The sequence below is a fragment of the Polypterus senegalus genome, unplaced genomic scaffold, assembly GCF_016835505.1.
Source record: "Polypterus senegalus isolate Bchr_013 unplaced genomic scaffold, ASM1683550v1 scaffold_1380, whole genome shotgun sequence".
Lineage (NCBI taxonomy): Eukaryota > Metazoa > Chordata > Cladistia > Polypteriformes > Polypteridae > Polypterus > Polypterus senegalus.
The window spans coordinates 38,409-60,197 of record NW_024381872.1 but is presented as its reverse complement, the minus strand read 5'-3'; the positions used below and the strand labels follow the sequence as shown (position 1 = coordinate 60,197).

The 21,789-nt window shown below is 36.5% G+C and overlaps 1 long non-coding RNA gene across 1 annotated transcript; it reads right to left on the bottom strand.

Moving 5' to 3' along the window:
- Nucleotides 1–3,338: 3,338 nt before the first annotated feature.
- Nucleotides 3,339–17,969, bottom strand: LOC120520938. The gene is made up of 5 exons (XR_005631917.1): nt 17,949–17,969; nt 12,000–12,095; nt 9,330–9,383; nt 5,731–5,783; nt 3,339–3,393 (listed from the first exon to the last, which is right to left on the bottom strand). It is a non-coding gene; the product is annotated as an uncharacterized LOC120520938 (long non-coding RNA).
- Between the last annotated feature and the right edge of the window lie 3,820 nt (nt 17,970–21,789).

Here is a 21,789-nt window from a genome sequence, read left to right as displayed (position 1 = left end):
CTTGAACAGCTGTATTCTTGGTTTTTAATCACCCCTTATTAGCAATAAGAAGCAAATGACAAATGAGACCAGCATTTCTCCATTTAGCTTTTTACCATTTATTCCTGTGTGTATTTATCATCCTCTATTGGGTTTAATTAAATACTTGGAAGGAAAGTGAAGAGAAAAACGGGAAGGACTGAGAATTACTCCTCCATTTTAGCCTTCAAATCATTTGGATGATATCCTTAGAAAGGGGAAGAAAATCTAGGATATGAGAATTACCTGACATAGCAGAGTTAAAGCACTAACAAGTGAAAAAATTAAATTATTGGCAAGAAATGCTTTCTAAGTAAGCAACTGGGTTAGAACAAAAACCTGCAGCCACTGTGGCTCTCCAGGACTGTGATTGAGGACACCAGGTATAAACAACAAAAGGAAGTTGATTGAGTGATATAGAGTGTCGGAGAAACTCGAAAGAAGTTGTCAGATATCAAAGTCGCCATGAAAAGGCAAGTCATAGCCCACCGTCTGAGTGTCATATGGAAGCTTATTAAGGTACAGAGAAAAGAAAAAAAATAGGCACACAGTGGGAGAAAAGCTCGAAATGTCAACTTTAGTCTTGAAATTTTCACTTTAATCACATAGTTTATTTTGTCATTAAAGTAGAACATCATAAACTTCATCTTAAAATCATTTCATTTACTAGTTTCTCAAATACCATCGTAACTAAAGTAGCACGTTAAATGCTTTGCATTGTATGTGTTCTTCTATGTGCGTGAATCACTACGTGCTTCTTTAATGGGGTTTCTCTTCCTCTGAGAGGAAACAGAATCCATTATATTTGTAATATTACAACTCTCTGAATAATTTAAATACTGAGATGTATACTTGATATCATTTTCATGGTGGCGCAGTGATAGTGTGAAGCTGGCTCTGTCCAGAGATTGTTCCTGCCTTGCTGCATCATGCATGACCTTCAATGAAATAATTTATTGCAGCAGTACTGTCTCTTTCAAATGTACTAACCCCCAATTCCTGTCCTTCCTTTTCTTTCTCCAAGTACACAATCAGCTCTGTAATAGATGTCAAGCCATCTGTAAGTTTAGAACGCGATTCTTCAAAACTTTTAAGTAACATTGAAATACCTTCATAGTACATACTTAATTATTCTATCTATCTATCAATCCAGTGTCGCGCCAGTCCCCACAAGAATACAGCGCAAGGCAGGAACAATCCCTGAATGGGACGCCAGCTCATTGCTAGCTGCCTGACACTGTGTCCTCACATGTTTAATTTATTAACAATACAGATTATTTAAATCATGTCAATATTTTATCTGTATAATATAATGAACATATTTTGCTGCATTTTATCTTAAAAGTGATATTTTTATCATATGTAAATGCGTGCTTTATAAAGTGGTTCAGGTTGTGCAATATTAAAACTTTATCATAAGTTTACAGTGAGGTAATTGTACTTATAAGTACAAACAGTTCTACAAGGAGCTTGATGGACTGATTGAGTGTGTTTATAGTTCTTGAGATAAAACTGTTTCTGAACTGCGAGGTCCCTACAGGAAAGGCTCTGAAGCATCTGCCATATGGGCGCTGTTCTCACCAGTACATCATTGCTACTCAAGAATTGATTATTTCTATATTTAACTATTTCTTGCCCATAATCAAATCTTGCTGGTATGATGTTATTGTTATCTCCGACCATGACACTCTGATCATGGAGCTCAAATCACTATATTAATCCATTTCTATTTTTTTCCTGTGTATTTTAACAAATTTATATGTGTACTAATTTTGTGTTTTGTAATTTGTAAAATCTATTCTTAAGTTTTTCTGAAAAGCAGAGCACTAAAAAAAAAATAAATTGAATTGAATGAAATTGAAAGTATTAGTATTTACTCTTAAAACTAGTCGCGTCACTCTCTATTGAGGTGCCCTATAGACTCACAAGAAATATTTTCCCCTGAGCTGCATCTCTGCTCCAGCTCCACAGCTCATAAAGCAAGTGCTACAGGACTCATAATATTCAGAATTTCAATTAATTTCTATAACACATTTCTATTTATTATTCTGTTTTAACTTCAGTTAAAATTGAAACTATAAATATTTTGTAAATAATATATTAATCTGTGAATTATAATCAGAAAAATCATTTTCTCAATATATTTTACTTAAGAACCTTTTTTTTTTTAAAGTTGAGATGGTTTTCAAGTATCTGAGCTGCCACAGTAACATATGGAATACTTTTTTACATTGTGTGCACACACACACACACACACAGACCACCACCACTTTATTTGACTTTAGTGCTACATGAATCATTGTGCAGACTAGATATTTTAAGCTTTAAATACTCTTGTAAAGTTTTAGGGAAAGATAGATCTAATTTTTAGTGTGACAAAAAGTTCTTTATTTTTAACTGACAATATTTTTTAAATGAATGATTTACATCAAACTCTATAACACTGTGATAATAACAAAGAACAGAGCATTTTCTACCAGAAATGTTTCACACAACAGAGCTATTGTTAGAGTTTTGACATGCAGAAAATACAATTTGTTAAGTTCCAATAAATAATCCTGATATTTATTCTCAGGATGTCAATATTTTACTGTAACAAGAAATTTTGCAAAACTATATTGTATTTATTTCTTTAAAAAAACTAGCAGTTGCATGGATGTATTGTATAGCTGGATGTATTGTACTGTATCTCTCCCTTATAATCATGCTTCTCTTTCATTGCCTTATAATTGACACGACATACAATGAAAACTGTACTGAGCTTCTGGCTTTCTGTATATTTTAGACAACCTACTGTTATAATGCATCTTCAATCTCAATTGCAGTTCATTATCATTTTATTGATAACATGCTTTGATATAATCCTGTATAGAATTTGGCACATTGTTAATGTTAAGAAATATCTCGGCTACTGAAATAGTTAATCAATCAGTTTAATTAATTAAATGATGTTCAGAAAGTGCAAGTTCATGAAAAATCTAACAAAAAAAATTAATAATGATACTAATACCATCCTCAGACATGTTTATTTTTCCGTATTCAGCATAACAATAAAACTATTTTTCTTTGAACTTCACTATATGCATACAAATCTACAGTCACATTTACAAGTTGTACTTCAAAGCATAAAAATATGAGCTAATTTTGGTAAATGATTGGGACATTTATTCTTAAAATGTTATTTAATAAATATTCAAAAGGTGACAGATCTGGTCATAATTAGGAAGACAAGTTAATGCTGCATTTTTGTTAAGAATGACACACTGATATGAACAGACACTCGGTCATAGGCTACTTTTCATTATACTGTATTCCACTTACCGGTAGTCCCGTAGGCCCAGGTGCACCTGGAGTTCCTTCTAAGCCACGGATTCCCTGAAAAAGAAGATTAGCTGTCACAGACACTTTAAATAGACAACTCAACTTACCTCGCATACACTTGTGCTTGAAAGTTTGTGAACCCTTTAGAATTTTCTATATTTCTGCATAAATATGACCTAAAACATCATCAGATTTTCAATCAAGTCCTAAAAGTAGATAAAGAGAAACCAGTTAAACAAATGAGACAAAAATATTATACTTGGTCATTTATTTATTGAGGAAGATCGAATATTACATATTTGTGAGTGGCAAAAGTATGTGAACCTCTAGGATTAGCAGTTAGTTTGAAGGTGAAATTAGAGTCTGGTGTTTTCAATCAATGGGATGACAATCAGGTGTGAGTGGGCACCCTGTGTTATTTAAAGAACAGGATCTATCAAAGTCTGCTCTTCACAACACATGTTTGTGGAAGTGTATCATGGCACGAAAAGGAGATTTCTGAGGACCTCAGAAAAGAGTTGTTGATGCTCATCAGGCTGGAAAAGGTTACAAAACCATCTCTAAAGAGTTTGGACTCCACCAATCCACAGTCAGACAGATTGTGTACAAATAGAAGAAATTCAAGACCATTGTTACCCTCCCCAGGAGTGGTTGACCAACAAAGATCACTCCAAGAGCAAGGCATGTAATAGTCGACAGGGTCACAAAGGACCCCAGGGTAACTTCTAAGCAACTGAAGGCCTCTCTCACATTGGCTAATGTTCATGTTCATGAGTCCACCATCAGGAGAACACTGAACAACAATGGTGTGCATGGCAGGGTTGCAAGGAGAAAGCCACTGCTCTCCAAAAAAAACATTGCTGCTCATCTGCAGTTTGCTAAAAATCACGTGGACAAACCAGAAGGCTATTGGAAGAATGTTTTGTGGATGGATGAGACCAAAATAGAACTTTTGGTTTAAATGAAAAGCGTTATGTTTGGAGAAAGGAAAACACTGCATTCCAGCATAAGAACCTTATTCCATCTGTGAAACATGGTGGTGGTAGTATCATGGTTTGGGCCTGTTTTGCTGCATCTGGGCCAGGACGGCCTGCCTTCATTGATGGAACAATGAATTCTGAATTATATCAGAGAATTCTAAAGGAAAATGTCAGGACATCTGTCCATGAACTGAATCTCAAGAGAAGGTGGGTCATGCAGCAAGACAACGACCCTAAGCACACAAGTTGTTCTACCAAAGAATGGTTAAAGAAGAATAAAGTTAATGTTTTGGAATGGCCAAGTCAAAGTCCTGACCTTAATCCAATCGAAATGTTGTGGAAGGACCTGAAGCGAGCAGTTAATGTGAGGAAACCCACCAACATCCCAGAGTTGAAGCTGTTCTGTATGGCAGGAGTGGGCTAAAATTCCTCCAAGCCGGTGTGCAGGAATGATCAAAAGTTACGGAAATGTTTAGTTGCAGTTATTGCTGTAAAGGTGATTTGGGTTTGTCACACCAGATACTGAAAGCAAAGGTTCACATACTTTTGCCACTCACAAATATGTAATATTAGATCATTTTCCTTAATAAATATAAATGACCAAGTATAATATTTTTGTCTCATTTGTTTAACTGGTTTCTCTTTATTTACTTTTAGGACTTAAAAAAATCTGATGATGTTTAAGGTCATATTTATACAGAAATATAGAAAATTCTAAAGAGTTCACAAACTTTCAAGCACAACTGTACACTTTCTTAAATATATTTTTGATGTTTTAAAAGCCAGAGATTTCGAAAGGCTTTGTTTAGAGTCAGGAAGAGAAATGGCAATAGAAAAGTCATTAAGCATTGATAGATTTCTTACTAATCTTTCTTTACGTTAATAAGACAAAACCAGAATGAAAGAGACAAAATGAAGCAAAAGTAAAAGTACATTATTTTTCTTTAAATTATGTTTTTTCACTTGATGTTTCAGAAGTAGTTTCTCTCAAAGTCTTTCCTTTGATTAGTCGAATATTAGACTATTTGCTTTGGATACCACCATCTTGTACAGAGCAATTGCACTGTACAGGTACATGCTGTGTTGCCCAGTAATGCACTATCCTCAATGCTAAAAATAGTTGTGCCCAACACAACATTTACAAACGAAATGGAAAAACCAAAAATCAAATACCAATGATGTGTCCATAATGATAATAAAAATAATTAAAAAATGGAAATAAATATTAAGGCATTGAAACAAAACCAAAGAAGCAATCAACAATGCGATTCTGACAATCTGGAGATTTTAATCCATTTTAGCCGCTTCCCTTGTGCTTCCTGCATGTTTATATAACCAGTTAAATATAAGTAAAGCAAATGTTCTAATTTATAAAAAAAAGCTACAAATTTGTTATTATTTTTCTTCTTACCTTTGGTCCTGGCATGCCACTCTTTCCTTAGGACCTTGTGGACCAGGAGGACCCTTTAAAAGAAAAAAAAAAAGTAGTATCAGATCGACTAAATGTAGAAAAGCATCATTATGTACATTTATTTAGAGAAATTGATGTGATTTTACAACTGCTATTTCTACAGATGTTAAAAGGAAATACATCTGTGTGATCATATCAGCATTTAAGTGTGTACAATGTGGTGTATCACATGTCTGTTCCGTCATCATATTATATTGTTGATTGTTTTGTCAATAGATGGAGACTGTTAGTAATGATTAACAGAGTTATTTCAGGAAATTCAGGAAATAAGCAGTTTATGAAAACATCAAAATTCACTTCATTTCAAAACAGCTCATCAGATAGTAACTAATAGAATAAGAAACACAGCAGTTTAAACGTATAGTGATTTCAAAAGTAGATGACGTTTTTACAGATATCACAGAGACATACAGGTCAAATCACATTACAGAATATAGAATAAGAAATATTTTTGCTGGCCCGGACAAATGTTCATGTAATATCATGTTTAATGGATTTCACTTTAACGAAATGTAAATGTCAGTAAAACAAAGGTTTTTTCGTCCATCGAATATAATAATACGATGCAAAAAATACTTAATGCCGGGCCAACACTCTCGCTGAGTCTCGTGAACTCTGAAACAGGCTGTCTCTTTCTTGTTAGAGCGAATGAAAGTGAAATTTCAGGTTTCAGGCAGGCTCAGCGAGAGTGTAGGTATGACATCATACAGGTACAGTTGAAGTTGAGTTACAGATATACTGTAGTTACTAAACTTTATCTGATTAAAACTGGATGTATACCTGTAACTTCTGATCAGTTTTGATACCTTATGTGCATGCTTAATGTTTCCATTAATAACTATCACTTGATGACCGAAAAGTGCACATGCACAATGATACTGGCAGTGGTAGCAGAAGGCAATATCTTTGCAAAATAATTCAATAATTACTGCAAAATAATTTAATACCTTTGTTAAAAAATCACTGTGAAATACAATACATGTGCGAAATAATAGTTGTTTTTTTAAGTAGCTTCCATAGTGCCAGATCTAAATAGTAAATGTTATGATTAGTTACCTTCAAACGAAAACACTGAGAAAATTTTTTTTTTACCCATGCGGGTGCAAATCTGGCTAGCCAGGGTCGTGATATCACACATACCTAAAGCAGATTGGGCAGTGATATTATAGTGCACATGCATGAAAGTTCTGCGCATGGCTGCTACAGCTCTGTGATGTAACACTGACCTTTCAAAGCATCATGGGGCATTAGGAAAAGTATTAGTCTAAGCCATTGCAAGGCAAATTTCCAGTAAAATATTAATGTAACAAGACAACTGGTGAACACCGCATATTCACTGTGAAAATTGCTTTGTTGAATTTCTTCACTACTACTTACAGCCATCTAAAACTTGGTAATGTTGATTCCTAACAGTGCAGGAGAACTACATAAAATGCACTAATTGCCACTTTGTGAAATAAACACATCAGGGCTGCCATAATCGTAATTGTGATTAATATATGGTTAATTTGCAGTCCTCCAACACAAAAACAATTACATGAGAAAATCTGATCGCGTAACGGTTATTTTATGGGAATACAACAAAGGTTGCATTAAAGTTGAGGCAAATTTTAAAAAAAAAAGGCATGATATATTTTGGAAAATGAAACCTTCACTTAATATTCTGAATTATTCTGATATTCACTTATTCATTTGGAAATAACATAATGTTTGATTCTTTAGATGCTTTAAACAGTATTTATTTTTCAGTCAATGGACAGAAACTAAGTGAAATTTATCGTGACCTTTGCTTAAACCTCTCTGGAAGGTTCCTCGGACATCTTGAAATTCACATTTTGCCCAAAAGGTCTATTGATTCTACAGTATTAGTCATAATAATTACTGTACATGTTGACAATGCAAGGAGATTTATCTTCATAGTAACTTTTTCAGCACGCGTTTAAGGTCGAATGGTTTCTCCTTTTAGCGTAGATGGCATTGTGGTGCTTCAGAGTGCCTACTCTTTTACCATCACCATAAAATATCCTCAAGCCAAGACCCTTAATGTTTTGCATTTGCTTCCCAAAAAATAATCATGATGGCATTGTAACTGTAAGTCTGTATGTGTGTTGTGTTCATGTCTTACTTAAGAGCTATGGAGTGCTACATCCTGACCACATTTAAGCATTTAAAAGCAGAGGTGGAAGTAGAAATGTGTCGTTAACCCTTGCAAATTGATCAGTTGTTGCTGCTACTAACTCACCTGAGGGCATTGCCTTACTTTTAAACACATTGGCTGACAATAAGGAAACAGAAGAAAAATTTGATGACCAAAGTGGCCTTGGTATGTACTGTATAAGCTGTCACTTACAAATGACAATTTTTAAAAAATAACATAAACAAGTCAGTTGAATTTTCCTTTCTATCTGAAGACCAAATACCTGTCACTGATGGGAGGAGCAGCTCTACCACCACCACAGAATTTTGAGGTGCCAGTTTGCCAAGATTTTTGCAAAGCAGATTTGTTGAAAGAGCACTGGACTGAGTAAATCCTTTATGAGTACTTGGTTGTGCAGGCCAGTGACAGGCAAATAATGCGGCAACTCTATTTATTTATTTATTGCATCTTCTGTTTTTCTTTTATCTTTGCAAATGCAACATTGAAAACCACCAAACCAGGCATCCTCTGATGTTAAGGCAGCCATTAAACGTTGTATGCAAAATGCAAGGGATAAGGATTGGAGAAAGAAACAACAACTAAATTTGAAATTGATGGATACAATTCCTCCCACAGTCCAAAGACATGCAGGTTAGGTGAATTGGCGATTCTGAATTGGTCCTAGTGTGTGCTTGGTGTGTGGGTGTGTTTGTGTGTGTCCTGCGGTGGGTTGGCACCCTGCCCAGGATTGGTTCCTGCCTTGTGCCCTGTGTTGGCTGGGATTGGCTCCAGCAGACCCCTGTGACCCTGTGTTCGGCTTCAGCAGGTTAGAAAATGGATGAATGGATGGATGGATGGATACAGTTTAAACTTGTTAATATTTTTATTGTAGATATTACATTTACAGATACATGTCATAATATTTCGAATAGTGTAAGTTTATATAATTTATTTTGATCATATACATGTATATATTTTTGTTTTTAAATAATGTAAAATTTTATATGTTAATAGTGATTTAAAGTTTGTGGTTGTATAAATAAAACCTTGTTGTGGTAGAACATAAGGTCCAAAGAGAAAACCCATCTGTAATAACCACCTAAAACCTTCAATTTTGTGGACTCAATGGGCTTCTCAAAAAAAGTAGCAAATGTGAGCCCATTATGGGATGCTCAAAAAATACAAAATGTAGGCCCACAGTGGGCTGCCTAAAAGAAACCCCACAAAACATGGGGATGCTGTTGGCTGCCCTTGCTTGCCCCTAACATTTCATGCCCCATTTCTCAGCCCAAACTGGTCTCACAATGGCCCAATATGGGCATGTTTGTTGGCTTTCAAAACATTACAGACAATTCATTTTCCTAAAAGCAACTAAAGATTTGTCTTTGCTCTTTGATATTACCTGTGATCCAGGTTTTCCAGTTTCTCCTTTTTCACCACGCTCTCCAGGAGGACCCTAAAATATTACCACAAAAGCACACTTTAGACAGCAAAACTGCTTTAGCCAAAAGAGAAAACAATTGTCAGGGAACTGAAAGGGACACCAAATTCCAGACTAACATCAGGAAGATCGCACCTTATTACAGACCCACAGTAAACAGACAACTGTTAAACGTTACTCATCTTAAAACTTATAAACAATAATTCATGCCAGGTGGGCAGTACGTAATATTAGTAGACATATGCGAATGCTACATTATGCTACCAGCTCCCCCTATTACCTTTGCTATACAGAATATGGTTATCCTGAAGTGAGGACTTTTGCTAATTCTGGAAAAAATAACCTTGCATTCCTTTCCAAAGATAAATTATTCAAGCTTCATGTAGCATTTTATCTAATAACTGGATGTAAAATAAGAAGCACAGGACAACTCAAATTTTTCAGTTGGCTAATACATGTAATGCATAAAAACATCCATAATATCCTCTTGTGGAAAGAATGTTTCTACTTCTAAATAAACTATTGTACTGGTGTGGTCAAGAAGTGCACACAACTAAAGGTGAAGACCATGATGACATTTTTTATTATTATTTTTCCTCAATGTTATTAAACCCAGCAAATAGATAGCAAAGCTGCTTTAAACAGTGCATAAGATGACAATCTACAGAGAATGTGATCTGGCGGACAAACTTTCCCTTTCAATTAGAAAGAAAGACAAATAAAATCCACCAGTATCATCTCCATTCTGTTTCCTTTCATTGTGAGTGGCATAGTAGCATCATGCTGAGCCGGACTGACCAGGCATCCCTAACGCCAGAAAAATTAAAAGCAGCTGAAAGATATAATCCTTCTAGCATGTACTGGGTCTGCCCCTCAGGCTTCTCATAGTGGGCAGTCTGGTACAGTGGAGGTGGTCAAGAGGCATGCTAACTACATTTCCAAGCCATTTTAACTCTCAATCCACATAAGAAGCGTCTCTACTTTGAGGTCCTCTTGTACTGTATGATTGTGCTCCTCACTCTTAAAAAAATATTTAAAAAAATACTAAACACCTGAGTCACATTTGAAAGACGGCACTAACAAAACTTATTACATTTAAACATTTATTGGGGTTTTGAAATTCAAAATAGCTTTAAGTGTATGTGAAACAATGTATTTTTGTAAGAAGAAAACGAGGGAGACAAAGGCAGAGGTAGATGGATAAAGTAAAAGAAGATCTGAAGAAAAGGGCTTGACTATCTAGAAGGTGCAGAACTGAGCTACTTGATGAAGCATATTGACCCCACAGAAGTGGGAAAAGATGAGGAGGAGGAAGAAGAAGAAAAAGATAAAGGAATTTTAAAAAGTAAGATGTGGCAGTGTGGCAGCATTGTGATTAGGGCAAAAGCATCATGTATCCAATATACTGCACATTTTTCCCATATCTGTGTGGGTTTTGTTTTGATTATGAGTTTTGTTCCATATACCAAAAGATGCGTGTGTCACGTTAAGTGACGACTCTAAATTTGTTCCACTAAGAGTCTGGTTGTAAGTGTGTGTGAATGTGGACCCTGTCATGGACTAGTATTCTGTCTACAGTTGTATGCCCAACATGCTAGGATAGGCTGTAGCCACCCTCAACCCTGCATTGGACTAAGCTGGTTTGAGAATGTTATATTTTCAGATGCCAGTGCCAATATACATTACATTTTTAGACTACTGCTTGTTTTTAACCCACAAAATAATTAAAATCCCGTGCATGCTTTGATCAGTAGCAATTTACAGAAAAAAAATGAAATATTCAAATGTAACAAGCAATAAGGAGAGAAATTGCACTTTAGTATCTTTGAATAACACATTGTTACATATTGTCCTTTGGGCAGATGAAAGGACCCTTAAAAAGCAACAACATAAAGAAGTCTATTGACAGTAAGCAATTATTACCAGGAAATGGATATCTAACAAAATCATAAAAAACCCTTTTGCCACATAGATGGACCCTCGCTCTAAACAACGCGTCATTCTGTACGGGCAGAAGAACAAACCTAAGCTGCCCATTAGCAGTCTGAATGAGGACTTCATGGTTTCCTGTGCAAAGGAGCCTATTGGTTTGGAAAATAGCGGAGGAGGTGCTAAACACGGATACAACATACAAAGCTAGTGGGAAGTGTGGCATCAGGACAGACAAGGCTGGGTAGTGTTAAGACTCAATGTCTTGAAAAGGACCAAGGCAGACAGTAATACGCCAATTGTTCTAGGAGGAGGCAAGAGCTGTAAGATGGTGGGGATAATTCAGCAAGGTACACAGAGTAGATGTGAATAAGCTTATGGGCTGAGCTGCAGAAGGCTTTGCCTATTTGGATTGTAGAACAAATGATATGTCCTGAATAGTGCAATAAGAATAGTTTCTCTAATTTATTAGACTAAATATGTTCTTAGATTCAAAGAATGAGTAAATCAACTTAAAGATTTGTGCAAAGCAAAGTGGAAATGGCAGTTCTATTTAGGCTGACCCAGAGCACAAGCTACTTGCATAGCATCCAATAAGGAAATATAATACACAAAAGCAAAATACACAACACCAGATGATTCCTAAATAAGAAAAAGATGCTCACAATTGGTTATTCTGAGTTCATATTTATAATGACCTACCACTGGACCTCGGACCGCAATTCCTCTTGGTCCATGAGAACCCAAAGGACCCTCAGATCCATCCTGACCTGTCATTCCTGGAGGACCTGGTTCACCCTGCAGATTTAAATAAAAATGGAATCAACAGAATTGTTCACAAGCAAATTAGCAGGTGATTCTGCACAACACTATGGATTTACATTGCAAGTGAGGCTTATCTTTCACGGATTTACATTACTCTACATGATGCTGCCTTAGACAGACAGACAGAATCTTTAGTAAAGAGGACTAAAGTGAGTCTTTGATGGAGCAACATTGTCTACACAGAAATCAATACACCCAGTAATGCAGTCAGTAAATCCATCAATGTCCTCACCATACTGTTCATGGAGTTCCTTCTTGTATGTGGCTACAAAGCTAGAGACTAGAATGACCATTTCAGCTTTATACTCTTTACCATGTGGCTCAATACTATTCTGCTATTGAATCATGCTTCACTAACTTATCAACGAACATTATAACACTTCTCAATGTGCTCATTAATTTTAAGATAAATCGCCAAGAAGGCAGTGCCTCTTAATTGACAATATTGGATCTCTACTTCAAACAAAGTTAATGAAAATCATAAGCAATGTCCTTGATGGATAGTTTGGGTTCATCAACCAGAATATGTTCTTCATCCTGTCATGGCCAATGTGGAAAGCATCCACATTGCAAAGGAAAGCATCCAGGGGAGCCTTCTTGCAGGAGTCCCAGTCAATGATAGTACATTTTGCTGCCAATGACCAACTCCTTTAGTAAATCCACCTGAAGAGTCAGGGGAGATTGCATGGAATGCCTTGTAATATACTCCCCATAGGCAAGGAGGCAGTGGAGTACTCCTCAGATAGATAGATAGATAGATAGATAGATAGATAGATAGATAGATAGATAGATAGATAGATAGATAGATAGATAGATAGATAGATAGATAGATAGATAGATAGATAGATAGATAGATACTTTATTAATCCCAAGAGGAAATTCACAATATCCAGCAGCAGTATACTGATACAAAAAACAATATTAAATTAAAGAGTAATAAAAATGCATGTAAAAGCAGACAATAACTTTGAATAATGTTGTGTTTGTATGTACGACCTCTGCATTAAGTGTTTATTTGATCATGAAACACTACAAAAAAGAAAGATACACTGATGCACTGTTACAATTAAACAAAAAACATTTTGTGGTTTTGCAAAAACTTATTGACATCTTGTAAAGTTAGCTAATACAACACAAGCTTGGCTTAACAATTTTAGTTACTTTTGATTGTATAAATGTTTCTTCATAGACACAAAGAAAATTCATTTGTGATGCACTGCTGCATTTGTACATATTTTTACTCAATTTCTATTTCTGGAAAGGAAATGAGTCACTACCACAAATTCTTAATGTTGTTCAGAGCTATGCTTTTCAAGTTCAGTCCTTTGGACCCCATCTTACTTGGTGATTTCATCCTAACCAATTTTTGCTTTTCCATTAAACTCCTGCTTTAATCAAGAAAGCTTTTATTCCTCGGTTTCTATATTTTGAAACAAATCAAGAAATTACAAAATTGAGTTTGCATAATTTTTAGTTGGAATTTAGTAATTATTTATGCATGTCACATGGGGACTACTCAAGTGCTTTTTGAAATCTTAGTTTTTCATTTGTTAGCATGATTTTCTTTCTGCTTTTCCAGGTGTTCTAGTTATTTACACTGTTATTTTTTAATGTGCACCCTACTGGGTATAACATTAAAGTACCTCGAGCTGTTCACCATTCTGTGTGCCTTGGTGCCAGCTCCACTTATTGTATGCTAACAATTACCAATTAAGACAAAAAACATTGTAGAAAATATTGAGGTAGTAGGAAAGTGACAGAAAGTATTCAATTCTCATATTGTCATGCTTTCTTAATTAGAGAAGGGAAAGATGAATTGAACAAGAAGTTCAATCAGAGAAAAATATCTTGATTGTGAAACTTTGAAACAACAACCTGCAGTCACAGTGGAAACACAAGACTGAACCTGACAACCACTGACTTAGATGAAATCTTTCTTTAAGAAAAGAACTAGTTTTAATTAAACAAGGTTTCCAGTGTAAAAATGAAGCACTGAAAGAACTATGACATGATTTAAAAATCTTACAGGCAGCCATATACGCAGATAAACACAAAGATGCTGAGGTTATTATTATCATCCAAAATTAAAAATATTCAATTAAAAAATTTATCTTAACAGATTTTACGTGAATGATGGTTTAAGTCACTTTTACCTTCCTTTCTTATTAATACTGATACCGTAGTACAAACTACAAGATAATAGGATACAGTCGAAATACTTAAAGTTGGAGTTACAAGGCCTAAAACCTTGAAATGATATTATCATCTAATATACAGTAAGAGCGAAGGCTATTACTTACACGCAGTAAGTCTCAGTACTAAAATGTTTGAATTTCAGGATTGCAGCTGCATTATCATTTGATAATAAGTATGCCATAACTCCATGCAGGAGAATAGGAACATTTTAATAAGTTTGAGCACGCTATCTGAGAGTGCTTTGCCCAGACAGTTTTAAGTGTGCTGGGTACAAAAAACACATTCTATGCCACTCACATAATAACTTTTATTTTCAATGATAGGTAAACTAAGCTTGACCATTTACGATTGTTTAACATTTATGATTGTAACCTCCATGATTCCAAAGCTTAACATCAAACTTTCACCTCAACCATACAGTAAGTAAAGTAAATCCATATACTATATTCTGATTAGAATTGATGCAAATTCATGATTATGATTCTGTTATTTTGAAACGACCCAGTTAATTGATTATTTAACAATATGATGTGTGGTTTCAGCACAGGTATGATCAGATTTGTAAATAATGCCTAGTGTACATTACACAAGCTTCTGTATTGAGTGAGCTTTATTTTTTTAGAAAAAAAATTTGTGGCTGCATACAGTAAACAAAAATCAGATCTGAAAGAAACTGCGAATTCTTGAACTAAACTAGCGTTAATTTTAAATACCTTTTCTTGGACCAACTCATTTTTGCCATGCCAGTTGACCTTTTATCTGATATGCTATTACTGGTTTACACTTTTGAGTTTCACTTCTTCCAGTTGCTATCTTGTGTGCCTTGAGTACACTGCAGCTTCCATCAGTTGTCAGGGTAACCTTTCCCGTCATTGGAGGGGCGTAGAGCCCAGGTGGGTTTAAACAGCTGCTGTGGATAACAAAAGCCTTTGCTTCTTGTTTTCTGATTTGATCTCATGGGCTCTTTTGTTCTGTCCTTCTGAACCCAATTTTCATTTTGCTCTTTGACTTCTGACACTTATCAATGACCTGACTTTCTGTTTTGTGTCTCTCTCTGGGTTTACTCTTTATAAATCTTGTCCATTTACTACACAACACACGGTGCTTACAGTATAGCTTTCTCCATTACATTTTTTCTTACTACTGTATTTATTTTGAATTTTCAGAGAGTAGAAAGTGTGTTGCATATTATACAATTAGAGTTTTCATTGCTGATGAACAGCCATATTTTATGTGCATTCCATTCTCTCCACTATGGATGCATTTCATGAGCTGGTAGGTGAGTGTAGACTGTGTCACATCAGTATCTGCCATTTGTCAATTTTATTCTTTTCACATGAAAATGTACATGCTGTGACTGGTGGACACGGCCATTACCCAGCTGGGACACAAGCTGGAAGGAAGCATGGGGGGAGAGGGCATCTGCAAGGCACTACCTCCCCCGGGACATTAGAGGGCAGCTCTCCTGGGCAGCTGTGGTACCGTGGATTCCTGCAGGGAATGCTGGGAGTTGCAGTTTGGCACAGCCCTGTTGGATTCTGTGGTGGACTTACACCACACCTGGGAATGATTCCAGATTTGATTAATGAGCCACTTGGAACACTCCCAGGGCCAACATAAAAGGAGCTGCCTCACTCCATTCAGACAGCCTGAATCGGGAGGAGGTGGAAGAAGCCTGCCTATGATGTGTGGAGAAGGAAGGGGACGGAGTTTTACTCTGCTTGTGACAGTTGATATGGGTCTGAGTAAAAGGCTTTGTGTAGGACTAAACTGATGTCTCTGCCTGTTTATGCGCATTAGGGCGTAGGTGGGCCGTTGGTTTCCATAATGCCAATTTATGATAGGGTGTCATGAAGCTCTGCCTTGATAGCCAAATCATGCAATGCAAATCTGAAATGTAAAGTGAATGCAGCATACATAGAAGAAAAACTTTTTTTTTTTTTAAATTAAATGCTTGCATTTAATTGAACATTTTAGAGACATTTCAAAATTTTGTGAAAAATCTTTTAGGGGAGTTCATGCTTCAGGGACCAGTTCCCTTAGTAACCCATGTATTTTCCACCATAGATATTACGCCACCACTGTTTTATATTTTTCTGTTTCAAAGCTGTGAAGGTGCAGATATTAATCTGGTTTCTGAATAATTGCAATTTGAATATACCAAAGATGCACATGTTAGGCTATTTGTTAAAGTGATCATGAATGAGTGTGTTCCCATTCATGTAAAAGTTAGTATACCCTGTTACAGTCTGATACTGTACATGGCTGATATAAGGTAGGAACCAATCAGACAGCAGACAGGATTGGTTCTATCTCTGTGTGACTCTAAAGCTGAAGTACAGAATGCAGGGGAATAAGACTGAAGTATATTTTACTGGTATAATAAAAATTAGTGGAAAACTTATAAGTACATTTAAACATAAAACATGCATGTGAAAGGAAATGGGAAATGTGATTTTCTGTCCATGTATTAGTGTCTTAGTGGCAATGTCTTTGTGTACAAACTTCTATAATTGCTGTGTGGTTCATCCTGATTAGTGAGTTAACAGACATGAAGGCAGAACATGATTTGTGCTGTGTTTGCTTGGTAGTGGCAGTGTGAGTGAGAGAAAGGGAAAGAATGAAGTTGTAGTTTTATCAGTTCAAGAGAAGTGAACATATACGTTCAAACCTATTTGAGCAGCAGAGTATTACAGATACTTCAATTAATATAAGATGTGTCTCCTAATTAAATGAATCAGTAATCCGTCCATCAATTTTTCAGTCCACTGAACCCGAACACAGGGTCACGGGGGTCTGCTGGAGCCAATCCCAGGCAGGGTGCCAACCCACCGCAGGACACACACAAAGGCCAATTTTGAATCGCCAATCCACCTAACCTGCATGTCTTTGACGAACCCGGAGTGCCCGGAGGAAACCCACGCAGACACAGGGAGAACATGCAAACTCCATGCAGGGAAGACCCTGGAAGCGAACCCGGGTCTCCTAACAGCGAGGCAGCAGCTACCACTGCGCCACCATGCTGCCTTGAATCAGTAATACATTTTTATTTGTTAAAAATAACTTTCAGTCTAAAAACTACACAACATAAATACATTGTATTGTGTCTAGTGATCTCTCCTGCAGATTCTGAAACAGTGCCCTCAAGGATGCAGATATCATAAAGTAGGAAAATTTGTATATGACTACTTTTTAATGTGTGCTATTTTCAAAATTGTCCTGTTTTCTTGGCAAAGAAATTATTTCTTGAGGGCAAACCTTGCAAATCTTACTCACTTATCATACAATATGATTTTCACTGAAATAGTACCCTCTACTGGACGTGTCCTTGTAAACAAGGAAGTGCTCTCTAAAATATTTTGTTCCATCCATTCATTCTCCAAACCTGCTTATCCATGTATAGAAAGCAATAGCAAAGAGGAAACAATGAATGTAAATCAGCACATTAATTGAAATATTAGTTATTCTGAATTTATAATTTTCACACTTCCAATATTAAAATGGGTAACTCTCATGTAAAAATCCCACCTGATCTATTCAATTGGGATATAGACGTTTCGTGAAACACACTGTATATAGAAAAATCACATAAGTAAATGTTAAAGACTGCAGCATTTTTATCCTTCTAACCTTTGGTCCTGGCTCTCCACGGTTCACCTCGGGGACCTCTTGGTCCTGCTTTACCCTAGAAAGAAAGAATAAACAAACAGATAAGAAGTTTTGAAAGTGCTTTAATCTAGGTTACATTAATTTTAAGCATTCTATTACACAGTGAATTTATTTACTGTACCAAATTAAAAAAATCAAACACATGTTTTGATTTTGAATAAAATAAATTATCAACAAAGGCAACTTTTAACAGATAGCACAGACCAAGAGTATTAAGTCTTGGCATCCAATCCATGTCTGGACACCGCCTGTGTGGACATTGCACCTGTCTTTCCATTTTCCCTTTCACACCCCAAATATGTGAACCTTAAGTTGATTAACAACAGTCTATTCACCCAGATTGAGCTCCGAAATGGGTTTTTGCTGTGCAACCAATACTGGGCATGCATTGTGTGATTGTGGCAAATTTGCAGTTACTGACTTATTTCCTGAGTCAGCCCAAATTAGCCATTTTTTCATGTGCAGTCAGGGTTGCGATGCCCAAATTTGTCTTACGATTGGTCTGTTGTACAATCAGGAGAATTTCTGTAAATGTCAGAAATTTCAGATGGCTGTCTTGTAGTTAAAGCAGTCTCATGACCCGATTTTTGCTATCAAATTTCACTGTGTATAAATTGTGGGTTTGCAGTGTACTGTACATCAAGTATTTTCACATTTTTGATTTAAAAAAAAACTAAATATCACATTGCAATACACACATAACTAAATGACCAACGACAAAAGAATCTTAGGAAACCTTTACTGGAAGAATGTGAAAGACACATTCAACGGTAAATTACATAGATGACGCACCTCAAATTCTCTCTGTAAAATAGACAGAACATATTATTGTCTGTCTCAACAATCCATGTGTCCATTTACTGTATGCCATTTGTTTGCTTTGTACTTTCACAGCACAGAACAGCAAGGGGCAGGAACATAGATCTTTTCTTTGTTGATATTTTGAGAAGCCCGTGGCCATCATATTTTTTGAATGGGTAAAATATCTGTCTGGGCTATATATACATATAGTCTGTGCACCCGTGTCATGGCATGTCAACTGGACCAAACATGTTTGTACAGTTTGAGCACATATGTGACTGACGACAAGATTGCGCACTGTGAGTACTTTTGATATCTAAAAATCTCACAGAGTATGCTTGGTGTGAGGCTCTTGGGTCAGGCAATGTTTTCTTCTGAATCTGCAAAGGAGCAAGAAGGTTCACAAAATAAATTAATGGATGAATAGCTAAACAAGTAGGTAAAATTTCTCTTAATAGTAGTACCAATTTTTCTATGTGTATTTTTAATAATAGACTTTATAGTGCGATGAGCAACACCAGTTGGAAAATGTTGTAAGAAGCGGTATAGGCACTACCAGGCAGGAGTTACGAGAAGACTTCATAAAGGATCAGAGAAAGAACTGAAGGATACTTGTATGGGAAGGAAGTGACTACAAGGACTGGGCTATCATTTTTATGCAGATGATACTCAACTCTACTTCAATGTTAAAAGTGGAACTTCATCAGAGCTTTCTCAGCTCACAACCTGCCTTAGGGAAATTAAAACCTGGATGGAGCAGAACTCTTTAAAATTAAATTGCAACAAAACTGAACTCCTGCAAATTGGGACTAAAATGCAACCTAATAAAATGAGCTCCTTCCTAGTCCATCTTGGCGGTGATCTCATCAGATCTGCCTCTACTCCAAAGAATCTTGGTGTCATTTTTGATTCCTCCCTTTCTTATTCCACCCACATAAATCACATTAAGAAACTTTCTTACTTCCACCTCCATAACATATGCCGTGTTTGCTCCTTCCTCTCCTTTTCTACTGCTGAGAAACTTGTCCATGCTTTTATCACATCCCGCATAGATTATTGTAACTTGCTGTTGGCAGGTGCCCCTTCTAATCTTATATCACAACTCCAGCTTATTCAAACCTTGGCTGCAAGAGTCCTTATTTGAACCAGCAGCAGCGAACACATCACACCCATCCTGCTCCGTCTTTACTGGCTCCCTGTGTCTTACAGAATCGAATATAAAATCCTACTAATAACCTACAAAGCCTTAAATAACCTCACGCCAAACTATATCAGTGACCTTCTCCATCACTATGTGCCTGCCCACTCACTAAGGTCCTCTGATTCTGGCAATCTTGTTGTGCCCCACACTAATCTACACTCCATGGGTGACAGGGCCTTCAGCTGTATAACGCCCAGACTCTGGAATGACCTACCAAAATTAATCAGGTCAGCTGACTCCATGAATTCTTTTAAAACAACTCAAAACTCATCTGTTCAGGAAGGCTTTTAGCTCTACTTGACTTCATTCCCCTTCTCTCAGTTTACCTCTCTGTCAAGATGCTCATGTAACCTGTGTGAGTGTGCTAGACCATCAATTATGTTGTCTGTTAGGCTTTCTCTGAATTTACTGTCTTAATCTTCTTTATTTATTTATTTGGTTTGTACTGTGCTATATACTGTACTAGCTGTCCCCTCACTTCGCCCCAATAGAAGTGTAGAAGTGAAATCGGCCCGCAGCCTCTGTCTTAGATTAGCGCAAGCATATTGCTCTTGCAATTGAACCGGAACGTTCAAGCAAATTATAGAAAAAACCCAGATTTAAAACTGTTAAGTAGTTCTCTCTGTGGACAGACAGACAGACGATGTTGGATGTTATATACTATATATATATACATATGTAGCAAAATATTCGTGCTTCGCAGGGGAGAAGTAGTGTGTTAAAGAAGTTATGAAAAAGAAAAGGAAACATTTTAAAAATAACATAACATGATTGTCAATGTAATTGTGTTGTGACTGTTATGAGTGTTGCTGTCATCAAGGATTTGATTATCATTATTTCTTTCAATCAGGTTCGTATTTGGAGGATGTGTGGTGTTCAAGTTACATTCCGTGTTTGTCTAGTCTATCCCTGACCATCTCATCTTCGTTGTCAACCGTTGTAAAGATAACAGGTTTCATTCATCGAAGTGATCATTACCCAAATTGGTACTCGTGAATCTAAGATGTTTAACAGGCATTCCCGGTATTAAGTTGTGGATTTGCCTCTAATATTTAGCGGCAGTGTGTCTATGAACGTAATTTAAACTTAAGCTTTACACCTTGCTTTCCTACTCATATGTCTACAAAAGCTTGTTCAGCGTCAGTGGGTTGTTCTTTCCTACTGCATCAATAAGCAGCTCGTTTTCCTCTTTATCTGAGACATCACACACTGCATGCACGGGTTTACCTTTCCCAGTCCTGCAAAGTCAGTTCACGTGAGCTGCTCGGAGTACATGCATCGAAGGTTCTCAGCTGTGCTTGTGCTATGTCATGCGATCTTGCGATGTCTACAGCTTTATTTAATGTTAGCTAAGACCCGGCACTTAAAAGTTTCTCTCGCACTTTTGCTGAGTTTGTGCCAAACATTATTCTATCCCTGACCATCTCATTTTTGTTTGCATAAGCACACTCCATTACAGCAATTTTAACTCCGTTACAAAGTGATCAAAAGTCTCGTTTATACCCTGCATCTTCTCATTAAACTTGTATCTCACGAATATAATATTCGTCGTAGGCATGACAAACGCCAGCGGCAGCGTGTCTATGAACTTAATTTAAACTTAAGGTTTCCACCGTGCTTTGTTTCCGCAGTAGCTGCACTTATGAATATGCTTGTATGTGTCACTCGCTTCATATTCTTTTGCTGCCTTCTCAATTGTGTAATGCGTTTTTTGTTCAGCGCTCTTTGGAGCTCTTGCTTGTTCTCTGCGTACTGCGTTCACAGTCAGTTCACGTGATTACATGCATCGAAGGTTCTCAG